Consider the following 19416-nt stretch of genomic DNA (forward strand, 5'->3'; position numbering starts at 1 on the left):
CATGGCATTTCCATTCAACTTCCTTAGTTAATTAGATTTGGCAGAACATCTAATGTAACAATGCTCTTTTTCTGTGTTCAGAATTAGTAAACTGCAAAAAAAAAAAAAAAATCAGGACTTGTCAAGAATTAAAATGTAACAAAAATACAAATTCGAGAAACTAAATGAAAGAACTTGAAAAATAAATAAATGAAGCACCGTTCCCCAACAACAACGCCATTTTGTTAGGGTAAAAGTATAGAATCAAAAAGAATTTGAGTATCGTTCACAGAGAACAAGGATTTTATCTCTTTTATCTATTCTAATTTTCAGCTTCATGAACTTGATTATATTTAACTTTTCAATAAAAATTTTGATTTCTAAAATTGTAAATTAATCAAAAGTGCTCAACTCACGTTCAAAAAATGTAGAATCAAGATTAAAACTCTAGAATTCTAATTTCAATGACTTTCCCTTAAAAGTTGCATGTCTGCATTTTAACTACTATAGCAACTATCTTGATGGAAATTGATTTTGGTAGAACCTAACTGAATTTTCCAAAAACCAATTCTGAATTGAGTCAAATTAATCCCTTAATCTTGAGTCAATTCGTTGATGACATGTAATCAATTTATATACCAGATTATCCCCAATCTTGGAGTGATTAATTAATGAAATTCATAAACTCAAATTTCCCAATACAAGTTCATGCAAGAAATGTTAAAGTCCATTCCCATGGAACTCAAACCAAAAAGTTTCATTAATCAAACATCAAGAACATGTAAAACAATTTGATTCAATTAATAGGTACTTATCTTCTCCTTCAGAATTCTATAAAAAAGAAATAGCAATGCATGTTGAAAAATAAAATAAAAATGATTTTGACAGTAAAGAAATCATGTTATTCATTCATAAAGATCAGAAATAGTAAGAGTTAAAAGTACAGACCAATTTGTTCTTCACAAATGAAATTGCTAAAACTACGAAAAGCTTAACCACAGTATTGCAAATCCAAAAGCTGCACGCGAAAATCAATCTTCTTGAATCCCTTCAAGAGTGATGTCCTTTCTTGTGCATGTATCTCTAAGAAACTTACAAAGTTTAAACTCAGACTTGGAAAGAAAACTAAAAGTGCTCAAAAAAATTGAAAACCGGAAAAGCGAAAAGAAAAATTTAAGTGTTTTTACAACTCCAAGACTCAGACTTAAAACTAATAACTCCAAGTGAATGTTGTCCATTTGATTGCTCCAAAATCAATCCATGGTTCAGATTGTTCTAGCTCATCTCTTTTCTTCTACTAAACTGCAATCCTGTAATTAAATGGAAAAAGAATATCAATATATTTACAAAATTACCATTATCAGCCCACACTCCTTATTAAGCTCATTCTTTTCAAATTGGGCCACTTATCCTAGAAAAATCAGATTATTCTGGCCCATTTTCTATAAGAAACACAGTGCTAAATTAGGAAATTTTTACAACTAACAGTAAATTCCTTCTAGAAAATACTCTCCAAGTTTATGGTTAACCCCATTACAAATGTTTGTTGTAACAATTGCAAAACTGTGTTCCATTGTACAATAGTTTGTCATATTTCAATACAAAGAGCACCAATCAAACTTTTTTTCAATCCTCCTAATAATACAATTTTTTTTACCTGGATTTAAGTAAAAGAAAATTTTCTCAACAAATTACAAACATCTTCTATTAGATTTCATCCCTTTTCTCGCTTCAATCTCAACCTGAGCTCATTCTCTTTTAACATTTACAAATTTGACTCATTACCTGATCTTTCAAGTAAAGATCAAGCTGTTAACTACAATAGGGATGTAAATCACATAGTTCAAACAGGTAGCAGGAATGTCATACCTTAGCACAGAATATATGTTCATTCCCCTGCTAAAATTACATTTCAGAGAAGATATTTTATCAGAATAGGAAATGTTTAACTCAATTCAAATTCCTAATGTGTAGAATCTAATGGGATAATGAACTCTTGGTGCATGAGTGAATTGCAAATTACCTTTCAACCTAAATAGAAGACATCTACATGGTACACATTCCACTACACAAGGGATGGGCAACAAAGATTGAAGGGGAAAATTCATAAATCAAAAACAAAACCCAGTCCTCTTTCAATTCAAACTATCAATAAACACAGAAAATTGCTCATTCAACATCATACTGATAACTAACTAGAAGAGCAGGGACACAAACATTAGTTTTCTTGGCATCCTGCCAACAAGGGTCGTCGTCCGAACGTGAAATATGAGTCATACCAACAATTGGGAACATAAACAAGAATTCCTTCACAGTGGTATTAATTAGCAGATGAGTGATACATACAAGGAATCAAGTACAAATCATGTTTTCTTCTTACAGACAAGCCAAATGATTCTGTCATGTCAAGTTCTTCAGGCTTATTCCCATTAGGCATCTTCCAATCAAAATGGAAAATCAAATTTGCTAGTTTTATTTCAACATTAACAATGTCAAATGTAATGCGAGGACACATCCTCCTTCCAGCACCAAATGGGATAAACTGAAAAATCTACACCTTTGTAATCAACTGAGCTATCAAGGAACCTTTCTGGATAAAACTTCTCAACTTCAATCCAGTAGATTGGATCCCTCCCAATTGCCCAAGCATTAACAATAACCTTACTCTTAGCTGGTATCTCATAACCATTAATTTCACATCTCTCACTGCATTCCCTTGGTAGTAATAATGGGACAGGAGGATGTAAACGCAAGGTTTCTTTGATAACTGACTTTAAGTATTTCAGTTCATGAATGTTAGCTTCATCTACATGCCTTTTACCATCAAAGACCCTTCTTATTTCAGCTTGTACTCTTTCCATCACCCTTGGGTTTTTGACAAGTTCTGACATTGCCCACTCTATGGTTTTTGCTGAAGTACCGCTTCCAGCACTGAAGATATCCTAAAATAAATGCTAACATGAATAGTGATGGGACGTAAATTCGTCCCCATCTAAGCCCATTTTGATGGCAAAATATCATACGTTCCCTTATCTGATGAGAAACTTCAGCATGAAAATTACTTGTTTTCCACATTTGTGACAAAAACACAGTGGGGGAACGGATGGTAACGTATTCCTTTAAAATATATTAAAAGGGGAACGGACTGAGACACATTTAATGCACCTGCTCCACTCATTTAATGCTTCTGTACACTTTGTAGGTGACGGAGGGTTAAAGACTTCTAAAAAGCAAGGCGGTGCACCAATTAAGCAGCTGGAAACATGAAGAGCAGAGAATCAAGAGTTCTTATTGGCTGAAAAAGAAAGCAAAGCATAGGAAGGCCTACAAACAACGGCTAATCATTACCAAATCCTGTTCCATCCAGCAATTTACGCAATCTTCACACTCTGCTACCACCGTCCCGTCCTCTCATTCAAGCAACTAGCTCCAAGGAAATCACAGCCTTGCCACTCCTCTTCCATCTATAAATAGGACCACCTTCACACAAAAACATCATCGACTCCTGGAGGGTTTGAAGTCCGAAAGGAAGAGATCACCTAGTATTAGTAGTAGTTAGTAACTTAGTTTACTTTTAAGTTGTAGCTGTAGTTAAGTGACAACCTCTCTTCTCCTCTCTGTAACACCCATTAAGACTCCTCACGAGCAACAAACCATCTTCTCCATTTTCTGTTTCTTTTGTAACTGTCTTTTAAATTAATATAAGTGTTTTTCTCTTCGTTCCATTCGTTATCTCTTAACTGAATCTCGGGTCTATGTGATTTCAGTTGAGAATAATTATGTTTAAATTATTAGCCATGAGCTGAACTATCTGTGGAACCGGTAAACTGTGAAACTCTTAAAGAACTATTTTCTAAACTCTTGACCGAAGCTTTTTGTATTTCTTTGGCTAAGTAAGCTATATTCATTGTGCACCAATGGAAATTGGGTACATACTGAGAAAGGAACTTCCATAAGGAAGGGATTTCAGACAGCTTAGCCATTGGGGAAGGTAGTTGTCATGGCAAAAACGCTACTGGTCACCTTAGGAATAAGGGGCCAACTCGTCCATCTTAAGGTTCTGAACTAAGTACCTGTTGGAGTCAAGGGAGCCATAGGAATATGGAAACTTGTGAGCCATCTAGTCCATGAGCTGAGGAATCAGAGTTGGCAGACAAAGAAACTGGGACAAAGCCAAAAAGTGCTAAGTCTTGAGCAGAGAAAACAGCCCCTTTAAGAGTGGAGCAGTGAATCCGTTCCTTTTGTTAAACTGTTTTAACCACCACCCTGTTGTCTCTTGATTATAGTTATTTCTGTTTTAGTAGTTTTTACTTTATTTCATCTAGTATTTATAAAACTCCAATGATTATTATCTCACCTTCTGTTAAACAGGAAGGATCACATACATAACGCAGCGAGCATGTTTGCCACCAGATTGAACCTACTGTTCCTGAGGAACGTTGTCAAGACAGTAGGGAACGTTTGACCAGACAGTTCATTTACTAACTTTTCTTCTCATTTTCATTCTTTATAATAGTAATAAGACAATAATTAGCACTCTATCCTCGTGGGAACGATAATTTGGGCACTAATACTCCCTTTATTACTTGATGCGTGCACTTGCGCACTTGGGTTGGAACTAAGGACCGAGTCTGTGTTCTGCAAGAACAGAGGAACGTCCCTTTTTTTAGAACTTATATTTTCCACCATCAGCAAACCACCCAACAAATAGAATTGCCAACAATTTTTTGCAGCACTTGCACTAGCATCTAATGAAACCTCTAACTTAAACGATTTGTAGTCCTATTAAATAATTTCCATGGAAAATATTTTTTTTTTTTTTTGAAATTCAAGAATTATAAACATAATTTACTTAAAAATTTCTTCATTTAAATATACACGTGAGAGAGAGTTGAAAGAGCAACATTTGGTATTTAAAATATCAGTATATTATGAGTTTTGCTTTTCCTTTGCCTGCAACTAGCAGTCTTTAATAAAGAAAAAATTGTAAGCATCTAAAGTCAACCACATTTAATTGATCTTTGGTGATATCAACTTGGAGCTACTTTTGGAAATTATGTGATTTCTATTAGAAAAATACATACCAAAAGTGTTGCTTTGATAACGCTGTCAGATAGAGGATGATCAAGGTTGTTCTGCTTCTGAAGCTTCAGCATGACATCAACTAGATCTTCACCTACTTTTTCATTGTTTTCCTTTGTTTCTGAACTCGTGTGTCTGTGATCTCTGACAATTTTCTCAAGGATCCTATCTATTTCTTGATGGAGTTTCTCAGCTTTGGACCTTATTCCTGTCAAAACTTGAAGCACTTCAATGGAAGGATACAAGTCAGCTATAGAGAAACCAGCAACTGATTTTAAGACATCCTTCATAACAATTATGAATGCTTCTTGGTCTTCAGATTTTTGCTCCAAAGGCTACTCGTGATGTTAAGCCATAGGAAAAGCAACTAATCGTCTTACTAAGATTGATATATGACCCTTCACTCAAACATATCTGTTTGACAAGATTTGATGCCTCCTCTTCCCTAATTGATTGAAATGATTCAACATGGTTTGGTGTTAGTAGCTCAAACGTGAAAATCTTTCTCATCTGCCTCCAATAACTTCCGTAAGGGGAAAAGCTCATACCCTTTGAACCATAAGCGATAACATCTGTTGCGAGAACATAAGGTCTATTTGCAAAGATGATATCATGTGTCTTCATAACTTCTTTGGCCATTTCAGGGGAAGACACCACTATGGTAGAAAGACCACCAAGTTTCATATGCATCAGAGGCCCATATTTCTTTGCTAATTTTGTTAGGCCTTGATGAGGCATTTTACCAAGCTTGTGCATGTTCCCAATAAGTGGCAGTTTTGGAGGCCCTGGTGGTAACTTGGAGTTTGAAGACTTGGTTTTTGATCTCCAAACTATGCTAAACACCATGAACAAGAAGAGAAAGAAGGACAACATCGCAGGTGAGGGCATATTCTGGAGATGTAGTTCCATGATTATGAAGAAAAACACTGCCTCAGAAGTTAGGGATGGCCACAAATAAATACTAAAAGAGGAAAATATCTAGGAACTTATTTTTTATTATTATAAGAAATCATTAATATACAGATATAGGATATTTTTATTATCAATTAGTGTTAATGTCAATGTCACTATCAGTTTATTTCACCGTTAGATCGATTATGTTGATCCAACGGTTATATTTATTTTCGCCTTTGGATGGTTATGACTCTCCATATTTAATGAGAAATTTTTAAATATAAGAAATCATAACCATGCAAAGGTGAAAATAAATATAGAATATTAAATATAGCGAGAAAAAAGAAGATTTTTCGAAAGTTAAATCAGAATCGTTAAATCAACATAATCGATTTATCGATAAAATAAATTGATAATGACATTGATAATAACATTAATTGATAGTAACAATATCATATCTCTTAAGGGAAAATGACACAACTTATGTCATTTTACTCTCACAAAGAGGTGAGACCCATACCTTTATATTTTTCTGTCCACTCTCTCTCATCCTTTATCTATCTCTTTCTCTCACTTAAAATGACAAAACTTTACCTCCTTTGAAATATTACACACTTTTCCCATCTCTTTTATATATATATATATAATGACCCTCACATTTATTATGGATTTAATATTGAAGGATAATTACAAAGAAAAAGAAATAAAGTCACTTTTGGTGAAAAATGAGTTAAAATGACAGTTAAGAGGTAAAAAATGCGGGTAAATAAAGTTATCTAAAAGTGAAAGTAAAAATAGAAACGTGACTAGAAAAATATTCTAGTCTATTGGTTAAAGTTTGGTAATGAATGGAGGTGTGTAGATAGATGAGCTTATACCCGCTAGTATAATGAATTTATATAAGTGACTCAAGGGAGTCACTGTTCCCTTCTCTTTACGGACGCGAGACAGAGAGAACGAAGGAAAGAAAATGAAAATGGAGATTTTGATTAAAATTCTTCCAAAATTCATAACTTGAGCTAGAGACCTCCAAATCACTCCGTTCCAAAGCCAAACCTGTGAGAAATTTCGAGAGGAATCTATTGGTACCAGTATTTCTGAGTGGGGTTCACTGTAGAGAGATCTTCTCCCCCAAAGAATTCGAATTTCATGGAAAATATGGGTTTTGATGGAGCTTGAAGCCATGGGAGCTTGAAGCAAGTTTCTCCCTTCATTCTAGGTAAGTTCATGTTAAGAAATCTTTGTTTTCTTTGAGTTTTGAGAAAGATTGAATATAGGTTTTCATTTTAAAAATTTGGATTGATTGAGCATGTTAGAGCTTAATTCAGGTTTAGCTCATGTTGAGAAAAGTGTTTAGATGAGAATTTTAACGGTGAAAATGTATTTTGGAAAATTAAAAATACCGTATTTTTGAATAGTGTCGTATACGTGAATAGTGACGCATACATGAATAGTATTGTAGAGATGAACAGTGTCGTATATATCAATTAACGAATCTTGGATTAGAGGTGTGTGATAAGCTTGAATTTGATGGAGTAAAACATTGAAATCATGAAGTTGGCATGATTTCCTTTATGTGCCTCTTAGCCATTTTCAAAGGAAGTATGTGCTATGAGTTACTGTTTTACAAAGCGAGCATACTTTTATGCGTGGAATGATATTCTAAGGTGTATGGACCTTCGGTTTGGTGAAATAAAAAAGAAAATAAGGTAGCTCCTTTGTATGGCCTTAAAATGAGTTTTGGCCATTTTCAAATGAGGTATATGTTCGGAGATATTGTTTCGCAAAGTGAGGACACTTATATGCGTAAAATAATTTATATAGGTGGCTAAGCTTGGGTTTAGGCACTAGACAAAGAGAAATCTTATAGCTCCTTTGTAATGGGCATTCGGCCTTAAATTGGGAAAAATAGGCTTTTAGGTGCTAAGAGGAGTAATGAGTGTTCTAAATGCCTTTTGGGACTATCCTAAGACTAAGTGAATATGTGGAATTTTGTGGGGATTTCTTGAACAAAGAACCCCCCACTCATGACTTAATATGATTAAGTAAAAAGAAAATAAACAATAAAGTGTGTGTCTTGTATATTTACATGGCATTATATCATTTTATTGAGTTTTATGTTGAATTCCTTCTCTAGGTGTACCTAGGGACTGTGAACGTTTGGATTCTCGTGGAGTGTGATAAGTAGCTTGTTCTTCAAGTAAGCAGATTGTAAAGCTCAAAGAGGTAAGCTCTATGTTTGTGGGGTTCGCTCCTACTTTGTGTTCCGCCATAGTGTACGGACAGTGGTCAGGTTGTATGATATGTATGAGATATATGATATAGATGCATTCATATAGAGCTATATGATAATATGATATGTTTTGTTTTGATGTATTTACTTTGATATGTGTTAATATGATATGTTTTGTTATGATATGACTGCGTACGCCTCTGATATGTTCTGTTTCCGCTTTGGGGTCCTCCCTCGGGAACACGTGCGTTGATTTCCGCTTGGGGTTGATTTCCGCTTGGGGGGAATGACTGCGTACGCCTCTGATATGTTCTGGTTCCGCTTGGGGTCCTCCCTTGGGAACACGTGCGTTGATTTCCGCTTGGGGTCCTTCCTTGGGAATATCTGCGTACGTTTCTGATAAGATATGTGTATATGTTTTGTTTAGTTATGATATTTGATTATATGACATGTTTTATGGGATATGTATGATGATTTTGTAAATGATATTTGTTACGTACGTTGATTTCCGCTTGGGGTCATCCCTTGGGAACGATTGCGTACATCTTTGATATAACACGTTTTGTTCTGATGTGAGTATTGTGATGATTTTTGTAAAAGATATTTGTTACGTGCGTTGATTTTCGCTTGGGGTCATCCCTTGGGAATGACTGCGTTTGTCTTTGATAAGATATGTATATATGCTTTGTTCAGTTATGATAATTGCTTATATGATGTTTTGTATATTATGTATCTGACTATCATGCAGGAAGTGAGCCCAGGGTATGGAGGGTTTTCCATAAACCTGGAGTTTACTAGAGATTCGTCTCTAACCCCGTTTGGGGATATGATCTCAGGAACACAGTTAATTGAAGAGCCTCATGGGACAAGGACACTAACCGTGGCTAGAGGTACTAGTATGAGGATGTGGAGTTCTGGGTGGTCGGATGCTACTATTTGTTTTAGACGTATTTTTGGAAAAGATGTATTGTTGCATAGTGTTCATATTCGATACATGTACATTTATGTATTCAGGCATGATGATATGACTATGTAGTATTCAGTTATGTTATGTATTGGATTGCATGCTATTAGATTTGTGGCACGGAGCCAAGTTCAGCATGCGCCCATAGATGGGTATCTGAGTATATTTGCATGACTGGTACTTTTGGAAATATATATTGTTTAAACTGTCTATCAGGAACTCTTGAGAGTGGGATTGGAAAATCCCCAGTTGTCCGATTTACAGAGGTTACTCTGTCCGATTTTCGTCTCCGTAAAATAAGAATTAAATTAGAAGAAGTATGCAATGTGATATGTCATGTGAAAAAGGATTAAAGAAAAAGAAAAAGTTAGTTCGTATTTTCGTAAGTTAAGTCTTCCGATGTTCTGTTTGTATCATATGTATGTTAATTGAACCGGCTCGAGATGGGGATGTTACAATATATATATATATATATATATATATATAGGAAAAAATGTATGTCATTTTAAGAGAGAGAAAAAGATAGATAAAGGAGGAGAGAGAGTTGACAAAAAAAATAAAGGTGTGGGTCCCACCTCTTTGTGAGAATGAAATAATATAAGTTAGGTCATTTAAAAGGATAAAAAAAAGTTGGGTCCCACCTTTTTGTGCAGCTGACACAGAAAAGTGAGCCCCACAACTTTAAAAAAAAAAAAAAGCAAAACAGGATCCGGAAGCGGATCCTGGCTTGCTGTATGTTTAGCGGCTGCATAAATCATTTTGTCATATATATATATATATATAATCCTTCGATTCATTGCCTTCTCAATTCGAACTTTTAAAGATTCCATACCTTAAATATTTAAGGAAATTTTTTAGATGAAATGTCAATTGCTGGCATGCTTAAATTGTCAAATGCACGATTAGAGTTCCCGTAAATAGATAAATAAAGGAAAAAAGAGTGACAGTAGCAGAACCTTCGTTTATGGAGGATAAAAAATTTCTATTGATGCCATGTTAGAAGGTAAAAGAGAAAAAAATAAAAAAATATTAATTTCCTTAATTGGTTAATTCATTTGTACGTATGGAGCTCTTATATAGAAGAGCATAATTAGAAAAGAGAAAGATCTGGAACATCTCAATTAAAAATAAAATAAAATATTTATACCTCTAATAAACCTAAAACACTAATAGTATCTTGATTATGCAATATACACGAAATTTTGATTTGATTTATTGTTAGATACGTCATTTACTGAACCTGAAACACCAGTATCACAAATATTATATGTTTAATTGATTTTTTGTTAGACAATAATAGTTGAAGTTAATATCATTTTTTTACATGTATTTAAATATATTTATAATTTTTTAATATAAATAATAGATTTATATATATTTATCGGGTCACGCGTTCAATATATTTATCACATTGTTAGATATTGCACATGTTTGGAATAACTTCCTCCCTTTTTTTATTATTGTCATCCTTAATATAAGAATTTTAATTTATTTTTCGTTATATCCACACAAAAACATTCTCTTTGGTACCCTGATCATACGATGTGAACTTTTTTTTTTGTAATGACACTAAAAGTCTAAGGGTGTGTTTGGCTGAGATTTTCTTTTGGGATAGATGGGGAAGTGTGGGTAGGTATCCCAAAATGCTATGTTTGGTACAAGTTTATGAAAAAAAAGTCTAGGAAAGAAGTTTGCATAGGAAACCATATTTAAGTTGATTTTGTGTTCAAATTCACTGTTTAAGAATACCTCTTGAGATGTGGTATTTATGGAAAACTAGGGAAGTAGAAAACTGAGCGTGAAAATTGTGACCAAAGTGATCCTCCATTTTGTATTAGAAAACTAATTGTTAAGTTGTAGATTTATGTAAACAATGATTTCTCAGGGTCATACGCAAGCTATTGAGATTCAAAAATAAAAAAGGGTTATTTTCGTCATTTTATATCATTTTCCTATCAATATTTTACACTCAACCAAACATAGACTTACAAAACTTTAATCAATTTACCCAGTAATATTTCGTCTTACCAAACAACTTTTTTTACATTTTCCTACCAAACTCACTTTCTAACCATTTTCCTAGTAATTACATTTCCCTAGTAGTCAAAAAATTTCTCCTCAACCAAACGCATCAATGGTTATATTATCATTATTTTATGATCCCATAATTTTGTTGATTGTTGTAATTTTGGAAGTGTATTAATTTCTTTTCTTTTTTTGCCTCATTGGTTATAATATGGATAAATAACACTTATTGGTAATGAGAAAAAGAATGAAGAAAGTTTATTTTCAAAATTTCCCCATTTCTGATGTCTCTCTCGCACTTGCTCTTGAATTTCTTTCTTCCGTAAATTAATTAATTTAAGATAATATAAATTAATTAATTATATTATATATATTTATAAATTATTATATACCATATTATATATTATAAATTAACTATTTATTTGTGTTTTGAATTCTTTAATATATTATATATATTATAATTGTTCATATAATCGTATAAGTAAAAAGTTTAGATTTTTTTACTTTTCTCATGCCAATTCAACCTCGTATCGGCAATGAGCATTGATATTAATTAATTCTTTTCTTGATTTTATGACGTGTCTTTAGCCATGGGAGGAGAGAAGCAATGTTATTAAACTCGACCCGGTTATTGATCCGGTCGAGGTACTGGGTCACGGGTTCAACCGCATGACCCGGTAAGTATATGTAAATCTATAATTTATATTAAAAAAACTATAAAGATACTTAAATACTTGTAAAAAAATATACCAATTTCAAATATTTTAATATGAAAATAATAAATTACACATCATTGTCCAACAAAAGATCAATCAAACATATAATATTTGTGATACTAGTGTTTCAGGTTCAGTAAACGACATCTCTAACTATAAATGAAATCAAAATTCCCTGCATATTGCATAATCAAGATAATATTAGCATTGTAGGTACATAATCTATGTAAGTTAATAAGCTACAAGTCACTCAAATATTTCAAAAGAAAATAAATCATTTGTGTTTGGGAGTAAAAAAAAATAGACATAATTTATGAAAATAAACTAGTTTTTATTTTTTATAGATCGGGCCGGGTCACCAGTTGAACTGACCGGGTCACTGGTTTTTTCGAAAACTGACCAGGTCGCACCGGGTCACACCGGTTATGTAACATGGTCGGTCCAATATGAAAACCGAACTGATTACATGACCGGTTCACCGGTTTCCGGGTCGATCCGGTTTTTATAACATTGGAGAGAAGCTTAATGAAAGCACCAAATGAAAGGGAAAGTTTAGGGGGAAAAGGAATTCAAGAGCAGGGAAGTGTGTGAGAGACGGGAGATTTTGAAAATAAATTTTTTCATTCCTTTCCTCATTGCCAATTAATTTATCCATGATTACAACCACTGAGGCAAAAAGAAAAAAAAAGAAATTAATACACTTCTGAAATTACAACAATCAACATAAGTATAGGTTCCTAAAATAGTGCTAGCCATTAAAGTATTCCTTTAAACGAGGCTGCATCTTCCTTCTACGCATAGGTCGTGCAACTAGTTTAGAGTTGTGAATAGCTGGATCATTGTACACCCCAAGATTAGCATCTCAAATAATTTGTGACCAAATCCCCTTTAATGAGATGTCATTACGTTAGATATAAAAAATTTATATGGAATAAAAAAATTCCCTGACTTGAACACCTGAATCAAAGGTTATGGCCTTATGAAATTTTACGATCAAAATATTGACTTTTTGTGCTACGTGTCATCACGTGAAAAGTGATGGGTCTCGCCCAAATTAGGCAAGACCATGGTAGTTAAAATTCTGATTTAAATCTACACTTTTACGATTTTATGACTTTTTTTATCAAAATGATTTCATCAAAATTCTAAACGCTTTTATGATTTTTTTTTACGTTAGGATTTTTTGTTTTACGATTTTTTATCCTCCTTCCTATTTTAGGTAAAATCCCAATTTAACTACCATGGGCTAGACCCACTCCAATAGATTCATAAATTGGTTCAAACGATTGAGGGCTAAAACCAATCAATTGGATTGATTAGATAAAATTAAGAAAATTACCCAATAAGATTGGGATTTGAAGAGGGTGTGCTGATTTGACCTAGACTTGGGTTAATGAGGCACCACATATATATAGCCTTTTTTCTTTCTTAGTTTCGTAACTCTTCTTCTCTAATTTTTTCCATTGAAACCCTAGCTAACACACACATCAGTGTGGTGGCTATCTTTCTCTCTTGGAATAACCAAAGGCACCACCCAATCGTTGTGCTTCTCTTGAGTCTAGCAACCACCCAATCGGTGTGAATTTCCATTGGAGGACTTGTGTTCTTCAAGTTTAAATAATTGATTAAGAACGCATCTGATCAAGAATAATTATCCGAATAAAGGTATAAACTTTAAATCCCTAACATGTCTGATCAAAAGTTATGGCCTTCAGAAGTTTTATGATTAATTTTTTTAAACAAAAAAAAATATGACACGTGTCAACAATGAGTGACGCCTAAATTAGATGTGATTGCCTCTTGAGTGACGCCAAATTTCGGCGTCTTTAGTGACGCCCAAATTGGGCGTCATATTGTACAATAGATGTGTAATTATTTTCAAAACCGTAATAAATACATAATTAATTTATTAAAAAGCATTAAATTAATTTTTTTGCCCATCAAATCATGATTTATTTTTTATATTAAATCACAAATCCAGAACTCAGAGGCTTCTGAATTTAAAAATGTGACACGTGTCAACACGTGTGAATACCTGACACGTTACCAATGTCGTCTAAATTGGGTTTCAATCAAGAGGAATTCACGCCTAATTTAGGTAATTTTATTTTTGAAAAACATTCATAAGTCATAATTAATTTCATAACACAAATAATAAGCCAGAAACTTATAGCATTAATCTTTAATTTTGAAAATAATATCCTTTTTCTTTAGAGATTTAGAATATTTATTTAATTATTTCGTTTATTTCTACAGATTTTTCAAATTGATTTTTTAGTTTAAATCACAAAGCAAATATTTATTTTTTTTCCTTATTAATAATTATTTTTATTATTAATTTAAATCACAAACCAAATTTTTGTTATAATAAAAAATTTATTATAAAAAATTTAAATCACAAATCCAAAACTTAGAGGCTTCTGGGTTTAACCGCTCTTATAATACCATTCTTGTAAATTTGAATTGTGTTTGTGAGAAATAAAATATGTCAAATTACATGTCATTGCGTAGATCTCGAAAAGTTATGTGGAATCAAAAAAAGAATTACCTGATTTGGATACCCGAGTCAAAAGTTATGGCCTTCAGAAGTTTTATGATTAAATTTTTTTTCTGAAAAAAAATATGACACGTGTCAACAATGAGTGACGCCTAGAAGGCCGTCCTTGAACAATCAATATAATAGTAGGCCACATCAACAACTCGCGGGACATCAGAGAGTTTCCCAGCAGAATAAAGAGTGGACACCTAAATCAAGTCAGAAGTCTAACAGCAATACTCCTGGAGTGATTGGAACTCCTAAAAAAGCTGCTTCACCTCTAGCTGAAAATTCTATTGATATAGAATCAGACGCTGCAGAGGTTCAAGTTAAAATTTCCCAATTATATATATATGATACCCAAAATGTCATCATACCACAGCATATTCGAGTTACGGAAACTGATCGTTGTCAGCTAATCTTTGGTACCATTGGGATACAACTTGATTCTTCGATGCATGAATCGAAGTATCCATTAATAGAAGCTGCTGAATAAAATGAAGAATCGACAACAAGCTTGACAGTATCTGCTCCAGATTTGTCCACTGATGATGTTCCTGGGAGCAAACAGATAGACTTACGGGATGACAAGTACTGGGTCGAACTCTCCAGCATCAGCTGGTGCTACTTCTGAGCAACAATTGCCTGATATCAAAGACTCCTCAAGCCCTCAGAATCTGGACAATTATACCAGTATTGGGTTGGTACGTGATACAAGTCCGTCCTATGCACCTTCAGAGTCACAGTCACAGCAGCAAGATTCCCATGATATGTCGGGCTTCTCGGCTTACGATCCTCCAACTGGTTATGACATTCCTTATTTCAGACCAACATTGTGGGATGAAACTTTAAGAGGGCAGGGTTTGTTATCTTTTCAGGAGGGTTTGAGCTCCCATGCTGCCAATAGTATTCCTGCATCCTCCATTGCTATGGTGCAACAGCAACCTCCTGTGGCTCAGATGTATCCACAAGTTCATGTTTCACATTTTGCTAACCTTATGCCATATCATCAGTTTCTGTCCCCGGTCTCTGTTCCACCTATGGCCATGCCTGGATATTCAAGTAATGCTCCCTATCCTCACCCAACAAATGGCAACAGTTACTTGTTGATGCCTGGAGGTGGTTCCCATCTTAATGCCAACAACCTTAAATATGGAGTTCAGCAGTTCAAGCCTGTCCCTGCTGGAAGCCCTACAGGGTTTGGAAATTTTGGTAATCCAACTGGCCATGCCATGATATCTCCTGGTGTGGTTTGGGGTGCAACGGCTTTAGAAGATTCATCTCGAGTCAAATACAAAGATAATCTCTATGTCCAAAATCCTCAGGCTGAGATATCAGAAATCTGGTTACAGAATCCAAGGGATCATCCTGGCATTCAATCTACTCCATACTATAACTTGCAGGGGCAAACGCCTCATGCAGCGTACATGCCTTCGCACACCGGTCATGCTTCCTTCAATGCAGCTGCAGCTCAGTCTTCACACATGCAATTCCCTTGTATGTATCATACTCCTCCACAGCCAGCTGCTATTGCTAGTCATCATCATCTAGGACCAGCAATTGGCAATAACGTTGGAGTTGGGGTGGCTGCAGCTGCTCCTGGAGCACAGGTTGGTGGATATCAGCTGCCCCAATTGAGCCACCTGAATTGGACAACAAATTTCTGAACGGGATAAAAAAAAAGTGGAATCTAACCCTTTGTGTATAAGGGACTGAAGTAGATATAGAAAAATCGCAGAGGCATTGAGATAAATTTTCAATCTTTAATTTTTGTGCTGAGTGAAACCTTGTAAACTGAGTAAATTGCAATGAATGATATCTAGCTGATTTAGTCATATGCTAGTTGTCATATTGTTTCTGTTATGGAACTATTTTGTGGTTCTTTGTTCGGATTTAATTGCAAAATTAGTGAATACTGTTTTAAATAAATAATTGAATTGTGTTGGTCTGTTACCTCCCCTGTTACACATATTGCTTCTGATATAAATAAGTCTTTTCAATTTGTCGTGCTTGGTAAATATTTCAAGTATAGTGTGTAGGCAAAAAAAATTAATTTAATGCTTTTTAATAAATTAATTATATATTTATTACAGTTTTAGAAATAATTACACATCTATTGCACAATATGACACCCAATTTGGGCGTCACTAAAGACGCCTAAATTGGACGTCACTCAAGAGACAATCACTCCTAATTTAGGCGTCACTCATTGTTGACACGTGTCATATTTTTTTTCCAAAAAAAAAAAAATTAATCTTAAAACTTCTGAAGGCTATAACTTTTGACTCGGGTATCCAAATCAGGTAATTCTTTTTTTGATTCGACATAACTTTTCGAGATCTACGCAATGATATCTCATTTGATATATTTTATTTCTCACAAACATAATTTAAATTTAAATCAGGTAATCCTTCTTCCTTAGAAATTTAGAATATTTATTTAATTTTTTCTTTATTAATACAGATTTTTCAAATTGATTTTTGAGTTTTAATCACAAATTAAATCTTTATTTTGTTTTTCATATTAATAATAATTGTTATTTTTTAATTTAAATCACACATCAAATCTTGATTTATTTTTTATAATAAATCACAAACCCAAAACTCAGAGGCTTCTGAGTTTAAAAATGTGACACGTGTCAACACCTGACACGCCAGCAATGACGTCTAAATTGAGTTTCAATCAAGAGGAAATCACGCCTAATTTAGTTAATTTTATTTTTGAAAAACATTCATAAGCTATAATTAATTTTAGACCACAAATAATAACCTAAAAGCTTATAACATGAATCATTAATTTCAAAAATAATATTCTTCTTCCTTAGAGATTTAGAATATTTTTATAATTATTTCCTTTATTTCTACAGATTTTTCAAATTGATTTTTTAGTTTAAATCACAAATCAATATGTATTTTGTTTTCCTTATTAACTATAATTTTTACTTTTATTTTTAATTTAAATCACAAACCAAATTTTTGTTATAATAAAAAAAAATTATTATAAAAAAAATTTAAATCAAAAATTTAAATTTTATTTATTTTTTTATATTAAATCACAAATCCAGAACTCAGAGGCTTTTGGGTTTAACCGCTCTTATAATATCATTCTTGCAAATTTAAATTGTGTTTGTGAGAAATAAAATATGTCAAATGAGATGTCATTGCGTAGATTTCGAAAAGTTATGTGAAATTAAAAAAAGAATTATAGGATTTGAATACCCGAGTCAAAAGTTATGGCCTTCGGAAGTTTTATGATTAAATTATTTTATTTATTGGAAAAAAATATGACACGTGTCAACGAGTGACGCCTAAATTAGGCGTGATTGCCTCTTGAGTGACGCCCAAGTTAGGCGTCTTTAGTGACGCCCAAATTGGACGTCATATTGTGCAAGAAATGTGTAATTATTTCCAAAATTGTAATAAATGCGTAATTAATTTATTTAAAAGCATTAAATTAATTTTTTTGCCTTCATAAGTCATAATTAATTTCAGACCACAAATAATAACCCAAAAGCTTATAACATTAATCTTTAATTTCGAAAATAATATCCTTCTTCCTTAGAGATTTAGAATATTTATTTAATTATTTCCTTTATTTCTGTAGATTTTTCAAATTCATTTTTTAGTTTAAATCACAAATTAAATCTTTATTTTGTTTTCCTTATTAATAATAAATTTTATTTTTTATTTTATTTTTAATCACAAACCAAATTTTTGTTATAATAAAAAATTTATTATAAAAAAAATGTAAATCACAAATCGAAATTTTATTTATTTATTTATATTAAATCACAAATCCAGAACTCAGAGGCTTCTGGGTTTAACCGCTCTTATAATATCATTCTTGCAAATTTAAATTACGTTTGTGAGAAATAAAATATGTCAAATTAAATGTCATTGCGTAGATCTCAAAAAATTATGTGGAATCAGAAAAAGAATTACCTGATTTGGATACCCGAGTCTCCTTCAGAAATTTTATGATTACTTTTTTTCTTGGAAAAAAAATATGACACGTGTCAACAATGAGTGACGCCTAAATTAGGCGTGATTGCCTCTTGAGTGACGCCCAATTTAGGCGTCTTTAGTGATGCCCAAATTGGGCGTCATATTGTGCGATAGATGTGTAATTATTTTCAAAACTGTAATAAATATATAATTAATTTATTAAAAAGCATTAAATTAATTATTTAAATGCCTTTAATGTTTTTTGCCCATCAAATCTTGATTTATTTTTTATATTAAATCACAAATCCAGAACTCAAAGGCTTCTGAATTTAAGAATGTGCCACATGTCAACACGTGTGCACAATTGACGTCTAAATTGGGTTTCAATCAAGAGGCATTCACGCCTAATTTAGGTAATTTTATTTTTGAAAAACATTCATAAGTCATAATTAATTTCAGAACACAAATTATAACCCAGAAGCTTATAGCATTAATCTTTAATTTCGAAAATAATATCCTTCTTCCTTAGAGATTTAGAATATTTATTTAATTATTTCCTTTATTCCTACAGATTTTTCAAATTGATTTTTTAGTTTAAATCACAAATCAAATCTTTATTTTGTTTTCCTTATTAATAATTATTTTTATTTTTATTTTTAATTTAAATCCCAAACCAAATTTTTGTTATATTAAAAAATTTATTATAAAAAATTTAAATCACAAATCAAAATTTTATTTATTTTTTTATATTAAATCACAAATCCAGAACTTAGAGGCTTTTGGGTTTAACCGCTCTTATAATACCATTCTTGCAAATTTAAATTGTGTTTGTGAGAAATAAAATATGTCAAATTACATGTCTTTGCGTAAATCTCGAAAAGTTATGTGGAATCAAAAAAAGAATTACCTGATTTGGATACCTGAGTCAAAAGTTATGGCCTTCAGAAGTTTTATGATTAATTTTTTTTAAAAAAAAAAAAATGACACGTGTCAACAATGAGTGACGCCTAAATTAGATGTGATTGCCTCTTGAGTGACGCCCA

At 32.8% G+C, this 19416-nt stretch overlaps 2 pseudogenes; one reads left to right on the forward strand and one right to left on the reverse strand.

The window, feature by feature from the left end:
• Nucleotides 1-2299: 2299 nt before the first annotated feature.
• LOC133304631 (cytochrome P450 71D9-like) lies at nt 2300-5970 on the reverse strand (annotated as a pseudogene).
• A 6961-nt stretch (nt 5971-12931) lies between these two features.
• LOC133304632 (uncharacterized) lies at nt 12932-16096 on the forward strand (annotated as a pseudogene).
• The last annotated feature ends 3320 nt before the right edge of the window (nt 16097-19416 follow it).

Source organism: Gastrolobium bilobum, unplaced genomic scaffold (genome assembly GCF_033153095.1).
Source record: "Gastrolobium bilobum isolate Gb01-03AN ecotype WA unplaced genomic scaffold, APGP_CSIRO_Gbil_v1 utg6693, whole genome shotgun sequence".
NCBI lineage: Eukaryota > Viridiplantae > Streptophyta > Magnoliopsida > Fabales > Fabaceae > Gastrolobium > Gastrolobium bilobum.